Source organism: Balaenoptera borealis (assembly GCF_965194805.1).
Source record: "Balaenoptera borealis genome assembly, chromosome: 8".
In the NCBI taxonomy this organism is placed as follows: domain Eukaryota; kingdom Metazoa; phylum Chordata; class Mammalia; order Artiodactyla; family Balaenopteridae; genus Balaenoptera; species Balaenoptera borealis.
In genome coordinates, this window is record NC_138865.1 from 22,931,440 (window position 1) to 22,946,571 (window position 15,132).

At 41.2% G+C, this 15,132-nt stretch overlaps 1 protein-coding gene and 1 pseudogene across 2 annotated transcripts in view; one reads left to right on the forward strand and one right to left on the reverse strand.

The window, feature by feature from the left end:
- The window catches only part of LOC309633727 (uncharacterized protein), a 1,009,062-nt gene that overhangs the window by 709,603 nt on the left and 284,327 nt on the right, over positions 1–15,132 (forward strand). The window lies entirely within an intron of this gene.
- LOC309633733 (synaptosomal-associated protein 23 pseudogene) lies at positions 4,530–7,534 on the reverse strand (annotated as a pseudogene). Its single transcript has one exon. The product of its transcript is annotated as a synaptosomal-associated protein 23 pseudogene (transcript).

Sequence of the window (15,132 nt, forward strand, 5' to 3'; positions counted from 1 at the left end):
CACATGTTGTAGATCAAGATCCTGCTACTCATTACATTGAAGTGTTGTATTTTATTTCATTGGGTGCTCCATCAATTATACTCTTTCACATTTTCTCCCAACTTCCATCAGAAGTGCACACGTACTTTGTTCATGGATCAAACACTGTTGATACCACTTTCATGGACATAGGAAGGTTTACACCAACCTTCATCTTCAGGGATTTCCATGCAGAGGCTGCATTGATAAGGAATGCATATTATCAAGGAACACTTGGCTCTGGACAAGATGGTAACAGCCATGTCATGAGATAAAAGGACAGACTCTGAATTTGGAAGCAGGTCAGAGTGTTATATGACACTGGTGGCTGCATTTTGATATGTGTATGTACTTGGCTGGATAAAATGTTGAAAGAGAGGGGAAGAATTTGGCCCACAAGTTGCCTATATACTCCTGACCATAAATAAGTTCTTATAACTTAGTTTGTATCAGAAAGCAACCTCCACAACATTAACATTGGTCACGGTCAGGTAGCATAACAAAAAGATGAAATCATGATATTGGAAACATTAAAAAAAAAAACGTGGAGCTGCTTATTTCATGAAATGTTGGGAAATTACAAGTTTTTTAAAAATGGCTTTATTGAGGCTACAAGTGTTATGTTAGACCTCATAATGAGGTCTGCTATGAGGTGAATATTTTTTAAAACTGACAAATTTAAGGAGAACCCGGCAGGAAGGGTGGGGAGTCTGCTTTAGTGAGGGGTCCAGTCACACCAGCACCGCGTAACAGAGAAAAGCAGCGCACAGCCATTCTGTACTCCACAGAGAGACCAAGAGAGGGAGAAATAGAGTATACACATCAACGAAAATGCAACAAATTGGTAGAATAAACCGGAGTCTGGAAAGTAGTAGTAAATATGGTGTGAAAATATGAATGAAACTTACTGTTAAGATTCCTGGGAAAATCACAGAAACCCCTCAGGGGGCCTTAAGCTCTGATGTGTAAAACAGCAACTATATGCTCAAAGTACCAGAACAAATTGGGAACTTATCACTTCAGAAGTCAATCAGATCAAAAGGAAAATTCAACACTGGGAGCATAATGAGACAGAAATTCTAATTTACTTGACAGAAAAGGAGGATCACTTTAAATCACCATGTGGATACCAGGATTTTAAAATGGGCCAAACAGGCTAGAGAAGAACATTTCAGTAGGAGAAAAATGCCCTAATACACTAGCTTATCTATCTTATATAAGCAAGCTCTGGAAACTTTTTAAAAATAATAATTTTCTTGAAGTATAACTAACCATAATGGGTTGAATAGTGTCCCCTCAAAATTCATGTCCTCCCAGAACCTCAGAATGTGACGTATTTGGCATTGGGGTATTTGCAGATGTAATTAAGGTAAGGATTATGGTGAGATCCCATTAGATGAGAGTGGTCTCTAAATCAAATGAGATTGTCCTTATAAGAAACAGAAAAGAACACACACAGAGACGCAAAGGAGAACACCATGTGGAGATGGAGGCAGAGATTTGAGTGGTCAATCCAGGAAAATGCCAAGGATTGCCAGCAACCACCAGAAACTAGGGGAAAGGTATGGAACAGATAGTCCCTCAGAGCCTCCAGAAGGAACTAACCTTGCCCAAACCTTGATTTTTTGACTTCTGGCCTTCCAAAACTGTAGAGAGAAAACAATTCTGTTGTTGTAAGCCACCAAGTTTGTGAAAATTTGTTTTGGCAGCCCCTAGGAAACTAATACAGATTCTGGTACTGGGAACTAAGGTGCCGTAGTAACAGATACCTAAAAATGTGGAAGTGGCTTTGAATTTAGGTAATGAGTAAAGGCTAGGAGAATTTAGAGGTTGGTGATTGGAAAATCCTAGATCATCTTGATGAGAAAGTAGAAATATGATGTTAAAGGTGATTCTGGTGAGAGCTCAGAGAGAAGTCAAAAGCATTGTAAGGAAAGCGTCTCATCATGAACATCCTATTGTTCATGAACAGAATCTTGATATAAATGTAAATATGATTATAATTATAAATATAAATCTCTCTGGTGAGACTTTAAAAGGAAATGAGGAACATATTATTGGAAATTGGAGAAAAGGTAATTTTTGTTATAAAGAGGCAGAAAACTTGGCTGAATTGTGTTCCTTCATTCTGGGTGGAAAATAGAACTTACACGCAATAAACTCGGATATGGAGCTGAAGAGATTTCCAAGCAAAGCTCCTTCCTGCTGATAGTAAAATGCCCGAGGAAAGAGAGAAATTGAACAAGGAACTACTAGGCAAAAAGGAACCAGCCCTTGATTATTTGGAAGGTTTCAAGCCAATCCAGATTACAGAGTATGAAGAAACGAGGAAATTCATTTTTGGGGGAAGTGTGCTGGGGAGAGAGGGCCAAGGTGTGGCTGGAAAACGTGTTGCAGAAGAGATTATGTAGGTGACTCCTGGGTCCACTCAACCATCTCAGCAGAAGCCCGGAATAGAGATGGGCTTATACGGGGAGATTCAGTGAAGAACTCTTTTGCCTAATGGAGTAGACCCCCTTGACACACACCAAAGACCAATGTGGTTTTTGAGAATGTTACATCAGCAGAAACACTGCCAGCTTGGACTGAAGGGAACAGAGACAGGAAGAAATGAAGGGAGGCTATTAAACTCCTGAGATTTTACAAACAGGTTGTGGGACTGATAGAACTACTTGGCTACAAACATGGGTTGACCTTCAGGAAAAAGGATGAACAGTTCCAAAGGCAGAGTGTGGACATGGAAGTAGAGCCCAGAGACACAGGCTTAGGGCCAGGGGCCAACAAGGCCACCACCATTGGCCCAAAGGACAGGGCATCAAGCCACAGAGAATCTTCTTTGAAACCTAATGGGATTTGTCCTGCTGGGCTTAGAGTTGCTTGGTGACCCCTTTCCATTCCTAGATGAAAACGAGAATGTCTATTCTGTACCTGTACCACCACTCTATTCTGGAAGAGAAAGTGTTACCAAGTCTAAGACCATACTGCTCGCTGCACGACAGGCCAGTAATCAAGAGACGAGTTGTAGGGGCAAGGAATAACGACTTTATTTGGAAAACCAGCAGACCGAGAAGATGGTGGGCTTATGCCCCAAAGAAACATCTTGCCTGAGTTAGAATTCAGGCTCCTTTTATACTAAAAGGGGAGGGAGTAAAGTCAAACACTTCCTAGTTCCCATCAGCCTCTGGAGGGGATGTGTTAATATTTTCCTCCCTGCAGTCATTCACAGGTGGGCCTGATCAGGATGTTTCCTGTGAGCTAAACAAAGGTATTTTAGCTTAATACTCATTACCTGGAAAGCAGGGTTCCCAGAGATGGGCCATTATGTATAATTCAAGCTTATAGGCAACACCCCTTTAGTGATTAACTTGTAATAGAATACAAAAGATTCTTCCATATTACAAAAGGTTGTTTTCTAGTTTCATAGGTCCACAGGTGGGGAGACAGTTTTTCCGGGCATGGACCATACTACCCAGAGTCTCACCCATGCCTGATTTAGATGATGAGATTTGGGACCTTTTATGTTGATGATATTTAGGTGAGCGTTTGAGCTTAGAGTTGATGCTGGGATGGGTTAAGGTTTTGGGGGATATTAGAATGGGGTGAATGTACTGGGCACATGAGAGGGATGTGAATGTTTACTATCATGTAGGAGCCATTACTCTTTATTGCTCTTTTATTCAGAGTTTTACTAAATTTTTTTGTTTATTTTTCATGTGAACTTTCGAATTGGCTTGACTAAAGCACCTCACCACTCACCAAAACAAAAATGAAAGCCAAAACTGTTGTTATTTTAATTGGGATCACATTACATGTATACATTAATTTAGGAATAACTAATATCTTAATGATACTAGGTCTACTTAAAACCTATTGTTTAAGACATATTTACCTGGCTAATTTATTATTGATTCCCTCTTCCCTTCTATCCATATTTCTTTTTTTTTTTTATTTATGGATCTTTGCTTTATTCAGTTTGTCAAATAAGAGCTGACAAAATGATTGCTTTCCACCCCCCAAAAAGTAGTCACAGAAGCACATCACTTATTTGAAAAAACAGTTTCCTTAGCTACAAAATTTAATTGTAGGGATCAAACAGTGGTTATTGGTCAAACCAATCGACATCAATAGCTTTGAAGTGTGCAGAAGCTAGTTTTTAAATAAAGGTGACAAATACCAATCAAATTCTTATAACACTGTTCAAGGTCTAAACAAATGTGATTCTGGAAGTTGAATACAAAAGGCTAAGAGAATGAGAGTGCAGTCATCAATAAGTAAACAAAGACATAATTTTCTAAATCATTTTTAGTTAAACAGAATACATTCTAGTTTTAAAAAAAGTTTAAAGCTACATAAAACTCAGAGTAATCTAACCATTTTCTACCTGAGATCAAAACAAGTTTCTTTTTTCCTATCTAAACATAATTCTTGGCATTGAGGTAAATCTGAATTCATGTGATATACTTTGTCAAACTTTTCAAAAAATTTTAAGCCCTGCTTAGAGAGAAATTCTCATATTATATATACATATTGACATATTTTTTCTTCAAAGACTAATGACACATTTATGAGGTTAATAGGCCTGTAATGGGACCATGATACTATTTTTTTAAATTAATTAATTTATTTTGGCTGCATTGGGTCTTCATTGCTACGTGTGGGCTTTCTCTAGTTGTGGCCAGCGGGGGCTACTCTTCATCGCGCTGTGCCGGCTTCTCACTGCGGTGGCTTCTCTTGTTGCAGAGCACGGGCTCTAGGTGCGTGGGTTTCAGTAGTTGTGGTGCGTGGGCTCAGTAGCTGTGGCTCACGGGCTCTAGAGTACAGGCCCAGTAGTTGTGGCTCACGGGCTTAGTTGCTCCATGGCATGTGGGATCTTCCTGGACCAGGGCTAGAACCTGTGTCCTCTGCACTGGCAGGTGGATTCTTAACCACTGTGCCACCAGGGAAGTCCAAATGATAGTACTAATAATATGAAAATAAAAAGCCATTCATTTATACCATGTATTCCTATATGGTGCAAAATGAAATGGGATCATAGAATTTATGTACATAAATGAATCACGAAGAGTTCAGAAATTAAGCTCACTTTGAGAAAACTCATTCTATTCTTTTTTGAAGCAGAGGTTGTGAAATTGTGATGTATAACAAAAATGTTGTGTATACAGACTCCAAAACCAAGCATTGGCCTAAGTTGGCAATAAGTGCAACTTAAATAGAAATTAAACCCAACTAGATCTTCACTGTGGTTATGCAACTTCTGGCTTTAGGGTCTGCACGTTTTACTGAGGTAACAACCTCTTATCTCTTGCCTCTCCTCCTTGTGCCTGCCCCCAGTGCCCCCAGCTTCCTTTTACGTGGCTGTCTTTGGCAATGCTTGCAAATTTTGAAAGCAGAAGAACCTGCTAAGTAAATGGAGAGAATGAAAAATAACACTATATGTGATGTATGAAAACCAACCTAAGAGTATGGACTGAGAAAGAAAATACTAGAAGGAAAACTAAGCAGCAGTCTACCCTCAAGGGAAAAAGAGAAAATAAAAGAATAGGGGGGCTGTTACTCCTAGATCTTCTTCCACATCATCTCCCAATTAGAAGAGTGTGGAAACAAAATTTCAAACTCTGGAAAGGTAATGACTTTGAAGGAGGAGCTAGGGAAATGAATAAATGATAAAGAAGTACAGGGCTTCCCTGGTAGCGCAGTGGTTGAGAATCTGCCTGCCAGTACAGGGGGACACGGGTTCGAGCCCTGGTCTGGGAGGATCCCGCGTGCCGCGGAGCAACTGGGCCCGTGAGCCACAACTACTGAGCCTGCGCGTCTGGAGCCTGTGCTCCGCAACAAGAGAGGCCTCGATGGTGAGAGGCCTGCGCACCGCGATGAAGAGTGGCCCCCGCTTGCCACAACTAGGGAAAGCCCTCGCGCAGAAACTAAGACCCAACACAGCCATAAATAAATAAATAAAATTTTTTTAAAAAAAGTACAGCAGTAGCTTTAGCTGTCAGTGAGTTTCTTTGCTCTGGCATTGGCATTGTCAATACGATCTTTGTTGGTGTTAGCCTTTTCTGTGGTCCGTTCTATTTGTCGATTTTGAGCCTCAATCTCATTGCCCATGTCCAGGGCCATGTTTTTTAGATTTCCTAGGATACTTCCCACTTGATTCAGGTTCTCTTCCATTTCATCTTCCCTGGCATCATTTGTTATACTATTACATGGGCATATACAAAGGCCACAGCACTAGTTTAGTTCTGTTAAAGTCTTCTCTGCTTCTCTCATGTCTTTGTTTATTTGGTCCATGCCTTCTTCTGTGTGTTTTAGTTGTTCCCCTTGTTCATCCAGCATAGTGATAGTCTTGATTCCTGTATCCTGAGACTCAATGTCTAAACCCAGGATTCTCCTCGTACTTTCCGGAGACTCATCAGTAACCTGGTTAGCCCTCAGCTGAATTTCTTCTGCTGACAGATTATCCATGATGAATTAAAACTCTTGATAGGTGCAGAAACTGAAATGTAGATACTCAAGCAGTTCTGGCCACTCCCTTCTGGCCGCAGCAGCTTGGACACCTGCAGGCCGAACTCCCACCCATATTTCTTGAAATCCTTCTCCTTTTTATGCCTAGTCTGTTCATTTATTATCTCAGTTCTAGATATTCTAAAGGATACAAAGTAGAATCATATTCTGCTCTCAAGCTGTCTATAATTTCATAATGAAGATAAGGTATCTGCATTTATAATTCAAATCTGAGAGAGAAAATAGTAAGTATCCCACAAAACAGAAAACCTTCTTTAGAATCTAAACAGCCTATAACGAAAAGCAAAGATCTCCACTCCCCTTTCCTATTTATTGGACTGTTTATTAGAGTAGTGCACCAGTGGGCAGTGGAAAGTGGATGTGTATGAACTTTGGAATAGGCAGACCTGAATTAATTGCCTAGGGGTAAGGGCTAGGTAAGGAAACTTGAGTCAAATTTTGGAACCAGTTCTCTTGCTTTCCTAATGGACATCCCCATATCTTCTTTTTAGAGCTGTTGAGGGATGAAAAGAAATACACTTTGTAGCATATCTATTATATAATGCATGCCCTTTAAATCATACTGTCTCCTCTGGTACACTTCTCATCTAAATTCAATGAGCCCACTGCAATGGACACAGCCCATCAAGGAAAAATATTTCATTTAAAGGTACCCTGAGAACTGTATATCTGTGTGTTGTTTGTATATCCTTCTTTAAAGCTATAAAAAAAACACTTGAAATTTCAAAGCATTAAGTATCATGACTAAAAATAAAGTAAATAGAACAAAAAAGACTTATGTTCTATCAAATACAAGTTTTCTTCATGTAGGTTTTGTACATTGCTTTAAACATTCGTCATACTTTTGATTTTTTTGCTATTGTTCTTGTTATGAAAATGAAGTGATTTCTTCCATGTATCTTCTCAATTGTTGTTGATTACAAATGTATCTTTTTATAGTGCAAGTCTGTCTAGAATAGAATTCTTTAGCACAGGCAAAAGTGACACAAGTATAAATGCAGATTTTCTTCTGCAACTCAGCCTAAGTTAGTGTGGACTGTTAATCCATAGCTTCTTATCAGAAGTGCACTAAGGGAGTATATGTCTAGGATATAATTATACTGCAGATCTGTTGATGCTTGTAAAACTATTGATCTCCCTTCATTCATTTTATTTTATCTTCTTAAATTTGAACCAGCTTTTAGATTTATTGATCTTTGGTAATGTTTCCTTCATTTCTTTTTCATTTACTTCTGATCTGATCTTTATGATTTCTTTCCTTTGGCTAAGTTTGGTTTTTTTTGTTTTTTGTTGTTCTTCTTTCTCTAGTTGCTTTACGTGTAAGGTTAAATTCTTAATTTGAGATATTTCTTGTTTCTTGAGGTGAGATTGAATTGCTTATAAGCGTCCCTCTTAGAACTGCTTTTACTGTGCCCTGTACATTTTCAGTTTTCGTGTTTTTATTGTCATTTGTTTTTATGTATTTTTAAAATTTCCTCTTTGGTTTCTTCAGTGATCTCGTGGTTATTTAGCAGTGCACTGTTTAACCTCCATATATTTGTGGTTTTTTTACAGTTTTTTTCCCTGTAAATGATTTCTAATCTCATAGTGTTGCGGTTGGAACAGATGCTTCATATGATTTCAGTTTTCTTAAATTTTCCAAGGCTTGATTTGTGACCCAAGATGTGATATAAGCTGGAGAATGTTCCATGTACACTTGAGAAGAAAGCGTATTCCGCCACTTTCGGGTGGAATGTCCTATAACTATCAATTAAATGTCTGTTCTATTGTGTCATTTAAAGTTTATGATTCCTTATTTATTTTCTGTTTGGATGATCTGTCCATTGGTTTATGTGGGGTGTTAAAGTCCTCTACTATTATTGTGTTACTGTCGATTTCCCCTTTTATGGTTGTTAACAGTGGCCTTACTTCTTGAGGTGCTCCTGTGTTGGGTGCATAAATATTTATCATTGTTAAATCTTCTTCTTGGATTGATCCCTTGATCATTATGTAGTGTCCTTCCTTATCTCTTGTAACAGTCTTTATTTTAAAGCCTATTTTATCTGCTATGAGTATTGCTACTCCAGCTTTCTTGTGTTTTCCACTTGCATGGAATATCTTTTTCCATCCCTCGCATTCAGTCTGTATGTGTCCCTAAGTCTGAAGTGGGTCTCTCGTAGACAGCATATATATGGGTCTCGATTCTGTATCCATTCAGCCCGTCTTTGTTTTTTGGTAGGGCATTTAATCCATTTACATTTAAGGTAATTGTCAATATGTATGTTCCTATTACCATTTTCTTAATCATTTTAGGTTTGTTTCTGTGGGTCTTTTTCTTCTCTTATGTTTCCCGCCTAGCGAAGTTTCTTTAGCATTTGTTTTAAAGCTGGTTTGGTGGTGCTGAATTCTCTTAGCTTTTGCTTGTCTGTAAAACTTTTGATTTCTCCAGCGAATCTGAATGAGATCCTTGCTGGGTAGAGTAATCTTGGTTGTAGGTTTTTCTCTTTCATCACTTTAAGTATGTCCTGCCACTCCTTTCTGGCCTGCGGAGTTTCTGCTGAAAAATCAGCTGATAACCTTATGGGGATTCCCTTATAAGTGTTTCTTTGCCTTTCCCTTGCTGCTTTTAATATTTTTTCTTTGAATTTAATTTATTGTTAGTTTGATTAATATGTGTCTTGGTGTGTTTCTCCTAGGGTTTATCCTGTATGGGACTGTCTTTGCTTCCTGGACTTGGGTGGCTATTTCGTTTCCCACGTTAGGGAAGTTTTCAACTATAATCTCTTCAAATATTTTTTCGACCCTTTCTTTTTCTCTTCTTCTTCTGGGACCCCTAAAATGCGAATGTTGGTGTGTTCAGTGTTGTCCCAGAGGTCTCTGAGATTGTCTTGTGTTCTTTTTGTTCTTTTCTCTTTATTCTGCTCCTTGGCAGTTATTTCCACCATCCTGTCTTTCAGCTGACTTATTCGTTATTTTTCTTCATTTATTCTATTACTGATTTCTTCTAGTATATTTTTCATTTCAGTTATTGTGTTGTTTATCTCTGTTTGTTTGTTCTTTAGTTGTTTTAGGTCTTTGCTAAACATTTCTTGTATTTTCTTGATCCGTGCCTCCATTATATTTCCAATGTTCTGAATCATCTTTACTATCATTACTCTGAATTATTTTTCAGGTAGGTTGCCTATTTACTCTTCATTTATTTGTTCTTGTTGGTTTTTACCTTGTTTCTTCAACTGTAAGATATTTTTTTTGTCGTTTCATTTTTTTTGTTTTTTGATGCGTGGGATTGTTTTCCTGTCTTATGGGTTGTTTGGCCTGAGGCCTCCAGCACTGGAGTTTGTAGGCTGTTGGGTAGAGCTAGGTCTTGATACCGAGATGAGGACCTCTGGGAGACCTCACTCTGATGAATATTCTCTGTGGTCTGAGGTTCTCTGTTCATCCTGTGGTTCAGACTCAGATCTCCGACCACAGGAGCTCGCCTGACCCCAGGTCCAAGAACCAAGATCCTGCAAGCCGTGCGGGGTGGCCATGAAAAATAAAAACAAAAAAGGAGCACAACAATAAGAAAGAGTAAAAAATAAGATTAGAAAACAAACAGATATGTTAGAAAAAAATAAAAATAAAGATGAAACAACAACCAGGAGGTAAAACAGAACCACAGTAGCAATAAATGGAAAAAAAAAAACCCCGTAAAAGGCCTTGGCTATGGGGGGGTGGACCTTAGGCAGGGGCGGTGTTTAGGCAGCAGGCGGGGTTTAGGCTAGGTCCCATGTGGCCAGAAAAGGCCCTGGGGGTGGGGGTTGGGGCTTAGACTCAGGGAGGCTGGAGGCCCCCAGAGTTCCCCTGGCCTAGGAGGGCAGAGGACCAGGCCCGGGACCCCAGGAGGTTCCCTGGGCCTGAGTGGGTGGGGGAAATGCTAGGCGTGTTCCCCCAATCCTCTGATCCCAGAGGGTCCCTCCTCATTCGCCCCTCCTCTGCTTCCCTGCCTCCCTCCCTCTCACGCCCCTAGGACCCACGCGGCCAGAGGGGGCCCCAGAGGGCATAGGGAGAGGGTGAGGGAAACACCAGCTATGCTTCCCCTGATCCTCCGGTTCCTGAGTGAACCCGCCCCATCAGCCTCTCTTCCTCTTCCTTCCTCCTCCCTTCCTCCTCCCTTCCTCCTACACCCCTAGGACCCACGTGGCAGAGGGGGCCCCGGAGTGCAGAGGACCTTACCCAGGAGCCCTGGAGGCTTCCTGGGGCACAAGTGGGTGGGGGGAACGCTAGGCACATTCTCCCCTGAGCCTCCAATCCCAGAGGTTTCACCCCACCGTCCACCTCTCCTTCTCTTCCCCCCCTCCTCCCATCTTCCTACCTCCCTTGGAACAACGTGGCCAGAGAGGGCTCCGGAGGATGGAGGACCAGACCCGGGAGCCCAGCAGGCTTCCTGGGTCCTAAGTGGGCAGGAGAAATGCTAGGCACATTCTCCCCTGATCCTCTGGTCTCGGTGGTTCCCCTCCCTGTCCGCCTCTCCTCTTCTTCCCCCCTCCTCCCGTCCTCCTATGCCCCTAGGACCAATGTGGCCAGAGGGGCCCCTGGAGGGCGGAGAACCCGGCCTGGAAGCCCAGCAGGCTCACTGGGGCCCGAGTGGGCAGGAGAAACATTAGGTGCATTCTCCCCTGATCCTCCGGTCCCGGAGGGCCCCTCCCTGTCTGCCTCTCCTCTTCTTCCCCCCCGTCACTCCTACGCCCCTAGGACCAGTGCAGCTGGAGGGAATCCTGGAGGGCAGAGGCCCTGGCCCGGGAGCCCAGCAGGTCCCTGGGGCCCGAGTGGGTAGTGGAAACGCTAGGCACATTCTCCAGTCCCGGGGGGGGTCCCTCCAGGCGTGGGAACCCCTACCTTCCCCATACCACCCCTCAGGGACGCCAATTCCATCCGGCCTCCACTTCTCCCCCCTCACTCCCCTCACCACATCCCACTCAGTTGCTCAGGGGTTCCTCCAGTACCCCTGAGTGTCAAGGTCCCCCAAAAGCATCTGGTAGGTGCCCTAGTTGTGGGGAGATGTGAACTCCACGTCCTCTCACTCTGCCATCTTCACTTCGCCTCAGCTGAAAAATGATTTAACTTAACACATTATATACTGTGGGTTTTTTGCAGAAACTAACACCTGTGGCTGGCAATTTGTTATGTAAATGAATATTGAAACACTGGCATTTGAGTAAATATTAACAGCTTGTTTTGCATTTAATGTAGTTATTGGAAACTTTGTACATGTCTTACTAGAGCATTCTTTTATTTCGTTAGAGTGTGATAGGCAGTATAGCAGGCACCTCTGTGCATGGAAACAGAATATCTATTACAAATATACTGTGTTTCACTGAGCTTTCCCCTGGAAGAGCAGACTCTACACTTTCTGGAGGCAGGTTTTTTTTTTTTTTTTTTTTTTTTTTTTTAGTCCCATGGTATTATTTCTTCTAGAATATGTTCTTTTATTTTACCTTATATTCGTATAAGTGTGTCTTCATGGGGGGCTTTTTTAGAAATTTTCTAAATAATATGATGTGTTTCTGAATACGAGTAAATCAATCTGAGGAGAAAAGTGAAGGACCTAGAGGATAGTCGTGGAGACCAGGATTAGTCTTAGGCATGCTGAGAAAGTAAGGAACATTTAAGTGTCTCTTCCTACTGTGTCCCTCTCTTCTCCTTGGTGAGTGCTATAGACTGAATGTTTGTGTTCCTCCCTCCCCAAATTCATACGTTGAAACCTAGTCCCCAATGTGATGATATTTGGACGTAAGTGCTTTCAGAGATGATTTAATCTTGAGGATGGAGCCCTCATGAATGGGATTACCAGCACACTTTGGTGATATTGTGGGTTTGGTTCCAGACCACTGCAATAAAGAGAATATCACAACAAAGCAAGCCACACAATTTTTTTGCTTTCCCAGTGCATGTAAAAGTTATGTTTACACTATACTGTAGTCTATTAAGTGTGCATTATGTCTAAAAAATGTACATACCTTAATTTAAAATACTTTATTGCTAAAAAATGGTAACCAGCATCTGAACTTTCAGCCAGTCACAATCTTTTTGTTGGTGGAGGGGTTTGCATGCATGGATGGTTGCTGACTGATCAGGGTGGTGGTTGCTGAAGGTTGGTGTGGTCGTGACAATTTCCTGAAATTAAGACAACAATGAAGTTTGCTACGTCGATTCACTCTTCCTTTCATCAACATTTTCTCTGTGGCATGCAATGCTGTTTGATTGTATTTCACCCACAGTAGGACTTCTTTCAAAATTGGAGTCAGTCCTCTCAAACCTTGCCACTGTTTTATCAACTAAGTTTATGTAATATCCGAAATCCTTTCTTGCCATTTCAACAATCTTTGCAGTGTCTTTACCAGGAGTAGATTCCATCTCAATAAACCACTTTCTTTGCTCATTCAAGAAACAACTCCTCATCTATTAAATTTTTATCAAGGAGTTGCAGCAATTCAGTCACATTTTCAGGCTCCAGTTCTAATTCTGGTTCTCTTGCTACGTCCACCACATCTGCAGTTACTTCTTTCAATGAAGTCTTGAACCCCTCAAATCATCCATGAGGGTTGGAATCAACTTCTTCCAAAATCCTGTGTATGTTGATATTTTGGCCTCTTCTTATGGATCATGGATGTCTTTAATGGCATCTGGAATGGTGAATCCTTTCCAGAAGGTTTTCAATTGATTTTACTCAGATCCATCAGAGGAATCACTATCTATGGAAGCCATAGCCTTACAAAATACCTTTCTTAAATAATAAGACTTGAAAGTCAACATTACTCCTTGACCCATGGCTGCAGAATGGATGTTGTGTTAGCAAGCATGAAAACATCATTAATTTCACTGTACATCTCCATCAGAATTTTTGGGTGATCAGGTGCATTGTCAATAAGCATTCATATTTTGAAAGGAATTTTTTTTTCTGGGAAGTAGGTCTCCACAGTGGACTTATATTCAGTAAACCATATTTTTATACAGATGTGCTGTCATCCAGGCTTTGTTGGTCCATTTAAAGAGCTCAGGCAGAGTCCATTTCGTGTAATTCTTAAGGGCCCTAGGATTTTTGGAATGGTAAATGAGCATTGGCTTCAACTTAAAGTCACCAGCTGCATTAACCCCTAACAAGAGAGTCAGTCTGTCCTTTGATGCTTTGAAACCAGGCATTGACTTCTCCCTATATCTATGAAAGTCCTAGATGGCATCTTCTTGCTTGCAATAGAAGAGCATTTCATCTACATTAAAACTTGTTGTGTAGTGGAGCCACCTTCATTAATCATCTTAGCTAGATCTTCTGGATAACTTGCTATAGCTTCCACATCAGCACTTGCTGCTTCCTCTTGCACTTTTATGTTATAAAGAAGGCTTCTTTCCTTAAACTTTATTTGCCAACTTCTGCTAGGCTTAATTTTTTCCTGCAGTTCCCTTACCTTTTTCACCCTTCATAGAAGTGAAGAGAGTTAGGGCCATCCTCTGGATTAGGCTTTGGCTTAAGGCAATGTTGTGGCTGGCCTGATCTTCTATCCAGACCACTACGTATTCATTCAGCCAGTCTGTGTCTTTTTGTAAAATTTACTTATTTTTATTTTATTTTTTAAAATTTATTTTTGGCTGTGTTGGGTCTTTGTGGCTGCATGTGGGCCCTCTCTAGTTGTGGTGAGCTGGGGCTACTCTTCATTGCAGTACATGGGCTTCTCATTGTGGTGGCTTCTCTTGTTGCAGAGCACAGGCTCTAGGCGCGTGGGCTTCAGCAGTTCTGGCACATGGGCTCAGTAGTTGTGGGTCACGGGCTCTAGAGCGCAGGCTCAGTAGTTGTGGTGCACGGGCTTAGTTGCTCCACAGCATGTGGGATCTTCCCGTACCAGGGCTTGAACCCACGTCCCCTGCATTGGCAGGTGGATTCTTAACCACTGCGCTACCAGGGAAGACCCAGTCTGTGTCTTTGGGTTGGAGTGTTTAATCCATTCACATTTAAGGTAATTATTGATATATATGTTCCTATTACCATTTTCTTCATTGTTTTAGGTTTGTTTTTGCAGGTTTTTTTCTTTTCTTGTGTTTCCCACTTAGAGAAGTTCCTTTAGCATTTGTTGTAGAGCCTCGTTTGGTGGTGCTGAATTCTCTTAGCTTTCGCTTGTCTGTAAAGCTTTTGATTTCTTTGTCGAATCTGAATGAGATCCTTGCTGGGTAGGGTATTCTGGGTTGTAGGTTCTTCCCTTTCACCACTTTAAATATATTGTGCCACTCCCTTCTGGCTTGCAGAGTCTCTGCTGAGAAATCAGCTGTTAACCTTATGGGAGTTCCCTTGTATGTTACTTGTCATTTTTCCCTTGTTGCTTTTAGTAATTTTTCTTTGTCTTTATTTTTTGTCAGTTTGATTACTGTGTGTCTCGGTGTATTTCTCCTTGGCTTTATCCTGCCTGGGACTCTCTGCACTTCCTGGACTTGGGTGGCTATTTCCTCTCCCATGTTAGGGAATTTTTTGACTATGATCTCTTCAAGTATTTTCTCAGGTTCTTTCTCTCTCTCTTCTCCTTCTGGGACCCCTATCATGCGAATGTTGGTGTGTTTAATGTTGTCGCAGAGGTCTCTTAGGAT